Here is a 13,421-nt window from a genome sequence, read left to right as displayed (position 1 = left end):
CGGGAGAAATCGCATAACCTTGAGAAGGACTATATTAATCACTTTGTAATCCCTTCACAGTCCCAGGTTTAGTGAAAAACTGCTGTAAACACGGGGGACACAGTTTAACAATGCAACTTTTAATGACTGTTTTCTTTTCCCTTAACTTACTAATAGTTTGTGGATCTGATAAGCAAGGGTGTGTGGTTGAGGAAAACCTCTGTGGTGGGCTTAATCAGTCACTACATGCAAACCCTAAACCGGCACCCTGGTGACCGGGGGCATTCGTATAAGAAAAGCATTGTGTGTGACTCTGTGTCCACTCAGATGCCACCCCCACCATGATCATAGAAAATCTGCTTAGGACACCAAAGATGAGAACAAGACACTACTCTCCTTTGTGTATAATCTTGTAGACACTTACTTGATTTTTTTTTTCTTTACTTTTCAATTCTGAATGAGACAAAATGCTGGTGTATCTTTTCATACAGCTAGCAAACCAGAATAGGTTATGCTCGTTTTTTGTTTTGTTTTGTTTTGTTTTTTCAAAAAAGGGAAGTAAACGAGAAACGTTGACTCCTCCGTTTATGGACTCACACACAGCAGCAGGAGTGATAAGCCCACAAGTTCTCTTTCCCGCCTCGGGAGATCTACACAGCCGAAAGCCACTTAGCCATATATGACACTTGTCAGCCTTGAAGCATCTGAGATAACTAGCTGAGTAAAATGATCCTTTTTTTGGAATTTAATGAAAAGGTTAACAGTACCCAATGAACTCACCCAAATGATGCCGTGGGAGGAGCGAAACCGAAATCTCTTTTGCTATATAAAGGACACTATTTTTAAAAAAATAATAAAAACAGCTCCCGCTCACTGTCCTCTCTCCCTCCCTTCTCTCCCTCGCCTCTCTCTCCTCTCTATATTCTCTGTTCTTCATTGTGTACCAGTGTCCGTGAAAGACCGCAGTACCACTTACCTCAGATGAAGCCTGCGTGTTACATCCTGTAACACCTTTCGTTTTGACATAAGATGGCTAGCCGGGGTGCATTATCTTGGTTCGGACTGCCATCTCTGCATTCACGCTGCACTTTTAGCCAGAGATGCAATAATCCCCACTACTCAATACTACCTCTGAATGCTACAGTGAATTTACAGCCCTGCATTTGTTACACGCTGCTAGACACAAGCCCTGCAAGAGAAAGGAAAAAAAAAAAAAAAAAAAAAACAAACACCAAAACCAAAACCAAACCAAACCTTACTGGGTCGGCATCTCAGCCATCCCCAGTTCTTGACCATTCTTGTCTGTACTCTTACTCCGTCTCAGCAGGCTATGCATATTTCTATGACTTTTTTTTTTTTAATTAAAATGTTACAAATGCTTGTGGCAGCTTTCCTGCTAGATTCTTACATTAATTTGAAACATTTTTGAGTCAAATTGCTCCTAGGTTCTTAAGGAGAATTTTTTTTCAGTGACACTATTTTGTATCACACACACATACACACACACACACACACACACACACACACACATCTGTAGTGTTCAAATATAAGTCTCCAAGTTTGTACCTCAAATGAATTATTGAAACAAATGGACTTCCTGATTTGCAAGGAACTACCTCCACCCTTCCAAAGGAACAAACTTGCAGCCTATATCACTCATTGATTTCCTTCCCCCATGTTTGAAGGAGCTCAAACCTCACCTCTCCCTCATCGAAACTATTTTTTTGTAAAAGACCCTTGATAGAAACACAATTTTTTTTACATACTTTTGCAAAAATAAATGAATTAAAATCAAGCCAACCTTCAAAGAAACTTGAAATTTTGCTACAACCAGCTCAGCCTTTTGCCTGATGCAATGAAAAAGGAAAAAAAAAAATAGATTTTTAAGATTAGTTGCCTAGAAGAATATGCTTGACCGATATTTTTTCATGTATTTTACACAATGTGATTTTATAAAAAAATGTCTCAAGCAGATTTGTTTTGGACGCTTCTTGTGTAGAGTTCTATGCCTTTCTCTCCTATTAAGTGTGCTGACTTTCCTGAGTGTTACCCACTGGGCCAGGAGGTAGTTTCTCATAGTGGCTTGTGTCAGTATGACTTTTAATACTGAAGCCAAGTGAAACAAACAAACAACCGTGTCTCTTCCAGCTGTTTTCAGGGAGGTCATTTCAAAGGCCATGCGCTACTCTGAGACTGGCAGATGACTCACTGTCGTGAGTCGCCAAAGGAGCTATGGAGAGATTAAAACTCAACGTGACTGTTAACAATGCATTAAATAATCAAATAAACAGTGGCTTATAAATATCAGATTCTCATTCCGGGTCTTCGGATGGGCCTTACAGAAACCTCATTTTGGCCAGCTCCTAAAAACTGAAGCAGTTTCTCACGTTGGCCAGACTCGGCACACCGAGCAATTTCCATCTCTGATGAAGTTATTCCTTATTTCCTGTATGTTGTACAATCAAAACACACTACTACCTCTTAAGTCCCAGTATACCTCATTTCTCATACTGAAAAAAAAAGAAAAAAAAAAAAAAGAGAAAAAAAAAGGCTTGTGTCCAATGGAACAGTGAGAACATCATAAAATTTTTATATATATAGTTTATTTTTGTGGGAGATAAATTTTATAAGACTGTTTTTTACTGTTGTTGGTCACAGCTAAGTGAGACTGGACAGCTAACTTCTCTACCATTTCTGCAAGCTAAGCATGTTTGCAGGAGAAACTCATCAAGACGATTAACTGCATCCGACTTTCTTCCCGTTCCTTTGTGCGCCCTCTGACTTCGTTCTCTGTTCCTTGTGTAGAGTCGCTGTCTGTGATTGTACTTGGACGGCTTGCTTGTGGCAATACCTTCTCTAGTGGATTATCACTGTCTGCACAATAAACATAACAGCCTCTGTGGGCCCCGTGGTGTGTGCGTTCAGTTTCCTCTTCTTGTTCTCACCTCCATTAAATAAATAATAAAGTTGGTTCAAAACAAGAGGGGAGGCTATCGAGTCCATCTGGTCTACCCTGGAATGTACTACAAGCCTCTAGGCACACGTTGACATGGAATGTGATTTAAAGTCTACTTCTCTTACAGCACCACACAGCTGAACTTACCTGGGCTGGTCTGATGTTGAATTTCACCAAAAACCAGCTGAGAAGGAATGTAAAGGAAGAAAAGGGTGTAATTTAAAACCACCCAGCCTTAGGAGTAGTGCCTTCAACAGTTGTGTAAAGAAACAGGGTAGGACCAGGGAAATGACTCAGTCGGTAAAATGTCAGCCCCCTTAGCATGAGGGCCTGAATTTGAATCCCCAAAACCCGCATGTAAAGCTGGACCCATGGGCTGAAAAGATGGCCCAGCAGTTTAAACACAGGACCTGGATTCAGTTTCCAGAACCATATGGTAGCTCACAACCATCTGTAACTTCAATTCTAGGGTATCCAGTGCTATTTTCTGGCCTATTCTGGCTCCAGGCATGCATGTGGTACACATGCATATATGCAGGAAACACACATAGAATTTTAAAAATTAACTTTAAAAAGCTGAGCATAGTAGCATATGCCTGTAAACCCAGCCTGGGGGTTGAATTCGGGGGCAGGGAAACAGGCCAATCCCTGCTCCTACCTGCGCCTACCCAAATCAGTGGGCATCAGTTACATAGAGAAACCCTTTCACAAGAAAATAATGTGGAGGGGCTGGAGAGACAGAGGTAAACAGAACTGGCTGGCTTCTCTTTCAGAAGAGCTGGATTCAATTTCCAGCACCTACATGGTGGCTCACAATCACCTATAACTCCAGTTCTAGGGTGATACCATTTGTCTGGCCTCTTTGTACACCAAGTATGCAAGTGGTACACAGATATATATGCAGACAAACTATCCATAGATTGAAAGTAATTTATAATGTTCAAAAATAGAATAAGTAAATAAATAACACAGTAAAAAGTAATAAAGGAAAGACCCTTGACATCTGCCTCAGGCCTCTGTGCGTGTACACGTACACACATACTTTCACCCATGTGCACACACTTATACAGTACCATATGCACACCATACCCCCACCCACTCACACCCAATAACAACAACAACAACAACAATAATAGTAGTCGTAGTAAAAGAAACAAGGAACCAGCAAGCCAGCTGTCCATGAAGTAACATTTGGAGAAAACACACAGAGGGTTAGTGACATAAATAAACAAAAGCCACAAAGGTTCTACACAATGGTTTTGTAATTCTGTAAAAACCATTACCAGACCAGCAGAACCAGAATGGTGTCACTAAGGTCAATGTCATCTCTACATTCCAATCCCCAGCTTTTCTTTTCAGAAAGCTAATGCCTCTGGTTGGAGCTACAGCCACAGTTACTAATTTCATTTGGCTCCTTCAAAGGCAAGGTTGTTTCCAAGAATGTACCCTGTCTAAGACATCGATTGTTGAGATATTTTTTTTTTTTAAATCAGATGTATCCCTTCATTCGCAGATCCATTCTCACAGCTGATATTTAGGGAGTGTCCAGCTGTACTAGGTCCCAGACCAAGAGGTATTGCTTCAGGATATAACTGGGAGCATTGTGTAGATCTAGGAATAGTTACAGTGCAGACCCTATGTGAAAAGGATCAGGTGAACTGCAGGGAAGAAGTTGCAAGGAGTCAGAGGATGAAAGCCATTCTTCCTAAAGGGCTTAACTTTACCATTAGTTCAGCCCCAAAGTACAGAGACTGGCCAAGTACATTTAACACAGCCCATACTTAATCTGCTCATTTTTGAAGCATATAACAAGCATTACTACTTTAAAACAAACGAAAAGTGAATCATTGCCTTGAAGCTAGAGAGTATGGAAGAAGACATGATCTCCAGATGAGGATAAATGCATGATTAAGATGTTTATATTCCAGACGTGAGGCTTAGTAACTGACCTCTGAAATAAGGTGTGTTTCAACTAAAGAATTACCTTCACACAATGAAAACACATTCATGACGGATATATGGAAGAAACTCAAGTTTATCTGTAACTTCCAAGAATCATGTCCTGAAGAAATCAGCCAACACAGCAACAGTGAGTCCTTGTGTGCACTTAATGTTGTCTGGGGCAATAAAGGTTAAGTGAGATTCTACCCTGGCTCATGGTGTCAAAAATCAATGAGTGGATTCCAAGGAGCCTGAGGGTATTGTGAAAACTGAATGCATCCTGTACTCTCCATTGGTACTAGGGGAAAAAAGTCGCCAGCCCTCTTAGAAAAGAGTGTAAGGGCCCCACCACAGAAGAGATCTTAGGTTAGCATAGACAGTGACTTACAGCCAAGGTACCACCTAGTGTGAGAGATGTAGGGAGGAAGTATATTTTTCAATACAGCCAGAAATGCTCAACTATCTGGTGAGTTCAGAAATGGTTGGTGGTTCAGAAACACAAAAAAATAAAAACAGAGTAATAACAAAATCAGTAGCGATCCACCCAGTGGGAGCCTAGGATGCAAACCAGACCACAATAAAACTTCGTAGACCTGGGAGATTAAGAAGCCCAAGAGACCAGGGCAAGGGACAAGCTGCTTTTCAAGGCTCATTTGTACAACATGGCTGCCTAACTGAGCAAGACTAAAGTTATCCTTGAGCATTGGCTCTTGAGATAGACAAGGTCTGCCTTCAAAGTGAGCAAGAAGCCCCTTTAGTCATGATCATTCTGACATGTGTTATGCACATAGATGATGACCATAGTCAAGGCAGGGGTTATAGCTTCTGTGTCAGCTGTCTATAAATTTTGCAATCTGTTGTAGATGTGGGCCTCTGCACTCAAGACTTCATCCATTCTAAGCCAGGCATTCCTCTGTTCTTATCACAGCATCCACTTATGGCGTCTGAGAACACACCTCATGTTGGTGTGAAGTACCCCTCTGTATCCAGTTGACAATACTCTAAATCTTGTCTTACTCCTTTGAGCCTGACTCAAGGCAGCAATGAGCTGCTTCCAACTACCCATTTGTAACAATGGAGATCTTGTCTTTACTTAAACCATCTTTCCTGGGGCCTCAGTTCATTCCCCTGAATTTAACCAAGCTGGAGGCTGAGCCCATGTGACTAAGTGTGGGGCTGTGCCTATGTGACCTGTCCATCTATCCACTCTCTTTCGTCCTGTCATCTGATCACCTATTTTCTTGCCAAGAGTTTTTCTATCCCATGGCTGCATTTGTCTTAGATTAAACATATATTCTTGGAAACATGAAATAACAACTCTCAAAAACTGTGAACCACCAGACCCTACCCAGGACACGGAGGCAGCTACCTTCAAAGAAAACTACCATGAAAGCTGAAGGGTAAATAGAGGTCCAGCTGTGGCTGCTGCCCCGAGAACCCAGAAAGATGGGAAGAAACAGAAATCTTTTACACACCATGTTTTTTTGTTTGTTTGTTTGTTTTTTCTGAACTCCTTAGGATCTCAACTCCTGTCCAGCCGTGTTGCATCCATGACTGGCTGCTCTGCTGAGCTGGTAAGTCAGGTCTAGGACAAGTCTGAAGCTGAGGAGTCATGAAGTGATTAGAGATGGGCATCTCTAGGTGATGAGATGAGAGGAAAAAAGAGGAGTTGTCAGGGAGTGTCATTGGGCCAAATCATGCTCTGGACAAGGACAACATTAATAATGAAGTGTATATGAGTCAATACCTTTCCAAAACAGGAGGCAGAGGAAGGTAGATCGAGGCCAGTCTGGTCTACAGAGTGAGTTCCAGGACAGTCAGGGCTACAGAGAAACCCTGTCTCGAAAAGAAGACAAAACAAAGGTGATGACTGAAATCTATCCATCACCCTTGATCATTTAGGCCAAATCGCCTGGTCCAGTCACTCCTTTACATATTACGTCATCAAATGTTAGTCTTGAAAATTAGATAAGTCGGACTGGTGAGATGGCTCAGTGGGTAAGAGCACCCGACTGCTCTTCCGAAGGTCCAGAGTTCAAATCCCAGCAACCACATGGTGGCTCACAACCATCCGTAACGAGATCTGGCACCCTCTTCTGGAGTGTCTGAAGACAGCTGCAGTGTACTTACATATAATAAATAAATAAATCTTAAAAAAAAAAAAAAGAAAATTAGATAAGTCAATGCAAGTAAAATGCTTCTAAGAATTTGGCCTAAGTATTATGTGGTATTTGTTATCCTCCTGGTTCCTATGTAAGCTAGCCTTTCCTCCTTACTTTCAAAGTTGGCTTCTTGGGGAACCACTGAAAGGACAGCCTACCTAATCTACACACGGGCACACACAGACACACACACACACACCACCCCCTAGTGTTATCAGATGGAAATCTTCAGTTGCATTACAGAGGGAGCACTGTAACCTGGATGTATAACCCATTGAGAAACGGACCCAGGAAGAGTAGTAACATGCTCTGACATACACAATGGGTGGTCTAATGGCAGCAAGCATGCTGGCTGCAGGATTCACCCTGTTCGCCCGGGGTTCAGGGTCTTATCCCTTCACCTCCAGCTTAGTCTCCAAATCCATAGGCTGGATAGAGTTCCCTGTGGCCTTGTCTCTTAAATCAGGCACTAGGCAGGCTGATCTATGACTATTATTTATGACGACGGGATGCGTTTAGCCATAAAGCCATTATGTGCAGCTGACTCCCTGGCCAATTTCATACTGCCATGAAAAATAAAACCTGCAATTCAACTAGTTAATGAATATGTGCTGCCTGTCCAGATTCCTAAAGCACAGTGTCCTGGCTGCCTAACTGATGTAGTACTCGCAGCTTCAAGACCTTCAAAACCTTCAAAAATGTTTCTGCTTCGTTTTCAACCTCATTGCCATTGCTACTCCCCAAGCCCCATTGTCTTCTGTGGGCTCTGTCTCCTGGTCCTCTACACAGCTCATGAGTAGACAAGGAAATGGCATTGAAAATCACAACCTACCTAAAATCAAAACCGCCACCAATGAACATTAGAAAGTACAGGGCATATCGAAAGTGGCTCCAAGATGTGTGCAAGGCTTCAACTCTTTCTTTCAATGGATGTAAATAAACAGCATTTCCCTCAAAGTGCTCACTTTTCAGGGACAGCAAGCAAAACCTACAGCAGAATTGTTCTGTAGTGGCAATGACGTTCGCCCATTTGCTTCCGCGCCCAGCAAATGTTTGGTGAGTGCCCACTATGTACCAGGCACTGAGCCCCATTCTGGCAGTCACGAAACCGGGGCTAGCAGAACTACCATCCAACAGTAAGTTCCACAAAATATCAAACAGAAACAGAAAGAGGACTCTTACCTCTGCATGTTGTCTATGCCATTTAGAACCCATTGGAGTTATCCCTTGGACCACTCACAAGAGAATCTCTGTGCTGCCTAGTTCTGTGTCAGCCCAACACAAACTGGAGTCACTTCAGAAGAGGGAATCTCATGTGAGTAAATGCCCCCAACAGACTGGGCTGTACGCAAACTGCCAGTCCATATTTGTGATTGATATGGGAGGGCCCATCTCACTGTGTGTGGTTCCACCCCTGGACTGGTTGCCCTGGATGCTATACAAAAGCCGGCTGAGCAAGCCTTAGAGAGCAAGCCAGTAAGCAGCACTGCGTCATGGCCTGCTCATCAGTCCAGGGCCTCCAGTTTCCTGCCCTAATGTCCTTTGATGATGGACTGAGCTGTGGAAGTATAAAATGTAATACACTCTTTCCTTACAGTGTTACTTTTAGTCGAGGTGTTTTTATCTCAGCTGCAGAAACTTTAAGACCCTTTTCCAAGAAGGATGATATCACAGACAACAAGAAAATAAGTACCTGTTGAGAAGGAATGACCCGAAACTAAAACTATGAGAACGAACAATGTCACCCATCATGCTGTTGGCACTGCTGTAAACAGGCAGACTAAGAGTCTTGCCAGGAGGAATAATGTGCAGACAGAGTATGAAAGAATCCGAGTCAAGATAACATCCTGAACGGGTAAAGGAAAATAACGAAAGAGGGGGCCTGGAGAGATGGCTCAGAGGTTAAGAGCACTGACTGCTCTTCCGGAGGTTCTGAGTTCAAATCCCAGCCAGCCCTCTTCTGGTGTGTCTGAAGACAGCTACAGTGTACTCATATGCATAAAATAAACAAAACTTTTCAAAAAAGAACAGAAAAGAAAATCAGGAAAGGAAGGCTGGAAGAAACATACCTGGGTTCAGTGGACACTCCAGCCTGCTCTATCCAGAGAGGCGTGCTGGAGTCATTCTCTGAATTCATAGCTAACAGAAGTCAAAAAATGAAAGACCTCTAGACTATTGCAAAACTACTGCCCAGTCCAGCTTCTGTGTCCACACAAAATGTAACAGTAAACACGCGGTGGCTGTAGGTCTGTGAGGTGACAAGCCAGTACCGTGTGCCAGGAGTTGAGAAGAGTGCAGAATGTCCATGTAGACAGGGTGGCTTTCTAGCGGGGAGGACACAGATGGAAGCATGGAAGACGGAATAGAGGTTAGCCACGCAAAGAGAAATGAGGCAGGGAAGGACATCCCCCAATAGATCCACACTGTAAACAGCAGATGCTTCCAAGCAAAAGAACTATGCCAAAGAATGTTTTCTGAACAAGCAGTGTTATTTAAATCGCACTCTCAGACTGCCTGAGGAATGAATCACTACAGCCATGAGATCCAGTGCTCCGGAGCAACCACATCCAGCAGATGACCATGTTGTGGTAGGCACAAGCTAGCACAGGCTGGGGAGATCAGAGCTAACATTCTGAGATGGTGTCAGAAGCTGCCTCGCCTATGACGAGCTCGGTGGGTTCCTGACACGGAGGTCAGTACCCTCCAGAGGAGCTGACTGTGCGAGAGAAAGATGGAGGGAAGCAGACAGATGGCACTCACAAACATTTGCAAATGAAGTCTCGCACGGCTTTCCTCTCCTTCTCTGGACTTTCTACTGCAGCATCTCCCACTGACAGGACGACTGTCTGCGCTCCTACAGAGTCTTACCCAGTGCCCCCTCCCCCTCTGTTGTAAGGACTGATGAGCAGAACTTATTCAGCTGGGTTCATGTCGCTGAATATTTATATCTGGAGATTTGGTTTTTTTTCTACATAGGGTAAATCCAGATGTTTTCCATGCATGCAAACTGACAGATCTGTAGTATATTCTTCAATAATCCATAGGCAGCTTAGCACAACACCTTGCCTGTAATAAGTGCTCCATAGATGTTACCTGGTATTGTTGTTGATGTGACGTATGTAGAGTAAATACACACACAGTGTTGTCAGAGGCGTGTGCACCCTTTAAATCGACAGTACACACATCTGGCGAAGAGAAAGAAAGCAGATCATTTGCAAAAAATAAAAAATCTTATAATGAGAAGCAACAGTGGCCTGCCTCCTCCTGTGCTAGTCTTCAGATGCATCTGAGTCAGTTATTAGCTCACTATCTGTCCCCTCCAGTGACTGCCACCGTGCCTCTCCCTTATAGACCTAACCTGCTACTGCTTAGGACACCCGAGCCATTACCAAATGCCATCTTTCATAGCTGACACCACTCAACTCCCTTGCAGCGCTCGTTTCTCTAAGACTTTTGCACATGCACTGTGCTAGGCACGAGCAATGCTTTAGGACAGCACTCTCACCTCTCCTAAGGCTTCGACCCTTAATACGGTGCCTCGTGTTGGGGTGACCCCCACCTGTGAACACATTATTTTGTTGCTACTTCCTATCATTTTGTTACTGTTTGTCACAATGCAAATATCTGTGCTTTCTGATGGGCTCAGGCCATGCCTGTGAAAGGGTTGTTTGACCCCCAAAGGGGTCACAGGGACCCACAGGTTGAGAACTGTGGACGCCCGACTCGCCAGCAAGGAAGACGCCACAACAGGATTCTTCTGCACACATTTATTGGGAGAGCTTGATAGCGAAGGCGAAAGACCCCGAGCCCCAGAACTAGCACTGCTTATATAGGCCTAGGAGTGGCGTGTCTATACCTGATTGGATGTGCTTTCAGTACCTCATTTACATTCCCCAGGATGGGCTGTGACTTGGCGCGAAACCCTTATGCACATGTGCACATTGGTTGTTTACCCGAACTTACGGGCGGTGGCCAGCGGTAGCCAGCGGTGCCATCTTGTAATGGCATATGTGGCTTCCCACAGAGAACCACTGAATTAGAGGCTGGTCCTACATCAGTTAGGTATCTTTATGTAGAAGTATACAGTTGGAATCTTCAGCCATCAACAGTTGTCACTTGTATGGGAAAGCGGGCAGTACAGAGTCTATAAAGAAATATGCTAAAATAAACAGAGGAACAGAAGAAAGAGATGGGGCTAAAGACACTACCTGTGGCCTGAGGACCGATGTTCCAGGGCAACACTGGGAAAGAAACTGGTGATGGACCACACCTTCAAGATGCCCTTCTTCCAGCAGGGAAAGTGAAGTACGAAGACACAACACACAGCAAGTCAAATGTCACACATTCAGTGGAAAAGTACACAGTGCAGGACACACACGTGCACACATGCACACGCACAATGTGCCAGACACTGACAAAGAAGACACAAACAACAGCTACACTCTAGATGGCTCCGGAAAAAAAAAAAAAAAAAAGCTAGCACTTGAGCAGCCTCTATCTAACCTTGACATTTTTCTTATGTTTCTTTATTAATGTCTTCACCTCTGCTGTCTCCGATCTGTCTCTCTGGTTTCCCTGTGGTTTACATGGTGACCCTGATGCTTTATCCTCTTGAGCACCTGGATTTTCTGCTGTGTGTTTTTGTTTGTTTGTTTGTTTTTTTTTCTTGGATACAGGGTTTCTCTGTGTAGCTCTGGCTATCCTGGAACTCAATCAGTAGAACCAGGCTGGCCTCAAACCAGAGATCTGCCTGGTCCTCTCTTCTACATGCTGGGTTTAAAGGCATGGGCCCCCACTGCCTGGCTTCTGTGTGTTTTCCTACCTTAATCTTTGCATGCCATTCTCTGGGAGGTTCTCCTAATTTGGTTTTATAACTCTCCATGGAAATGGAATGTGGAAGTCTTTTTCCTTAGAGACTTTGGAGCTCTTTAAAAGTCACCTGAACCCCTCGCTTGAGACACATTCCCAGATATTGCTGCTATACGCCTGAATAAATAGTTGTCAGTCAATGGAGCCATCTGAACACCCTGATTTTAGACCTGAGCCTACATCTCATCACAACTGGGCCTGGAATTCCATCTCCTGGGAGCCTCCTGATTGCTTTTGCCTTCTCCACTCATATGTAGGCTGAGAGGCCTTTAGGTCTGATGCATACCCTAGTGAGGTATGTGTTTCAATTCCAGTCCTTTGGCCCCCATCAACTTATATATCTCATCATCTAACCTTGATTCTGATGGGGTCTAAGGAGGAAGAAATTAATGTGTTCGTTGATCTGCTGTTTATCAGTAACTATCCACGAGTGATTCTGAGAAGTGTTAATTATTATAATCCCCATCACATGCACAAACATGTATGTATACCCCGTCTCTCTCTCTCTGTGTGTGTGTGTGTGTGTGTGTGTGTGTGTGTGCGCGCGGTGTTTGAGTAGGTGAGACACCTAAAGGGAAAGCTAACTGGTAATTATAGTCCCAGGATTACAGAATTTGAGTGCCCATCCTAGGTATAATTAGCACGCCATAAACGAACACGCAGAACAAGTTTGAGGCTCTCTCCAAACACAAAATGAAGAACAATGAAATTAGGTAAGGAAAGGTTAAGGAATTAAAAAAAAAAAACCATCTTCTACCTTCCTTTGAAGCTGATTCACTTAAACTCTCACTTCTGAGTGTGTAACACAGCCACAGTAGAAATAAAATACGGTGGTTGCTTGAAAAACTGCAAACAGTCATATCATAGGACCCAACATACCACTCCTGGGAAAATACCCAAAGGAATGCAAGTTAAGACACCACATCGATGCACATGTGTTTCCTGTGACAGGATTCACAGTGGACAAACTATGTAAGCAGCTGAGATGACCATCAACAGATGAATAGATATTACTCCTTCTCTGTCTTTGTTTCTCTCTAGCTCTGTGTCTCTCTCTTTTTCTCTCTCACTGTGTGTGGTGCGGGGAGGGGAGTTTATATGAAGTATTAGAGTTTATATAAACTATTCTTCCCGCCCCAGAGGCTCCTATGTTAAAGGCTGGTGCCCTGTGCGGTGTTCAGAGGTGGGACCCTGTGGAAGTCACATGATCATGAAGGTTCTGACCTGACAAGCACATTAACCAAGTCTTTGTTTGATGGCTTTATTGGGAGGTGGCAGAAACTAGTAGACAGGACCTGGTTGGAAGAAGTGAGTGAGTCAATGGGGGAATCAGAAGGTTTGTCCCATGATCGGGCCCCATTTCTTTGCTCCCTGACCACCATGAAGTGGTGACCACCATGAAGTGAACCCCACCACTCCTTCCCACCTGATCCACTGCCTCAACACAGACCCAGAAACCAGGGCCAGTTGCGGGCACTGGGCATGTGAAATCCTGAGCTAAAAGAAAGCACCCC

The 13,421-nt window shown here is 43.7% G+C and overlaps 1 long non-coding RNA gene across 2 annotated transcripts in view; it reads right to left on the bottom strand.

The window, feature by feature from the left end:
- Positions 1-4,043: 4,043 nt before the first annotated feature.
- LOC110303674 (uncharacterized) overlaps positions 4,044-13,421 on the bottom strand; it is a 29,689-nt gene continuing 20,311 nt past the window's right edge. The window contains exons 5-6 of one of the 2 annotated variants that reach the window (XR_015048476.1): positions 11,002-11,182; positions 4,044-10,223 (exon numbers count right to left, since the gene is read on the bottom strand). This is a non-coding gene — a long non-coding RNA (uncharacterized LOC110303674). The remainder of the gene's footprint in view (positions 10,224-11,001; positions 11,183-13,421) is intronic. The other variant, XR_002378943.3, reaches the window with a different exon arrangement.

Source organism: Mus caroli, unplaced genomic scaffold, assembly GCF_978045245.1.
Source record: "Mus caroli unplaced genomic scaffold, Mus_caroli_1 scaffold_9, whole genome shotgun sequence".
Taxonomy (NCBI): Eukaryota; Metazoa; Chordata; class Mammalia; order Rodentia; family Muridae; genus Mus; species Mus caroli.
The sequence above is the reverse complement of the archived record's forward strand: the minus strand, read 5'-3'. Positions and strand labels throughout refer to the sequence as shown.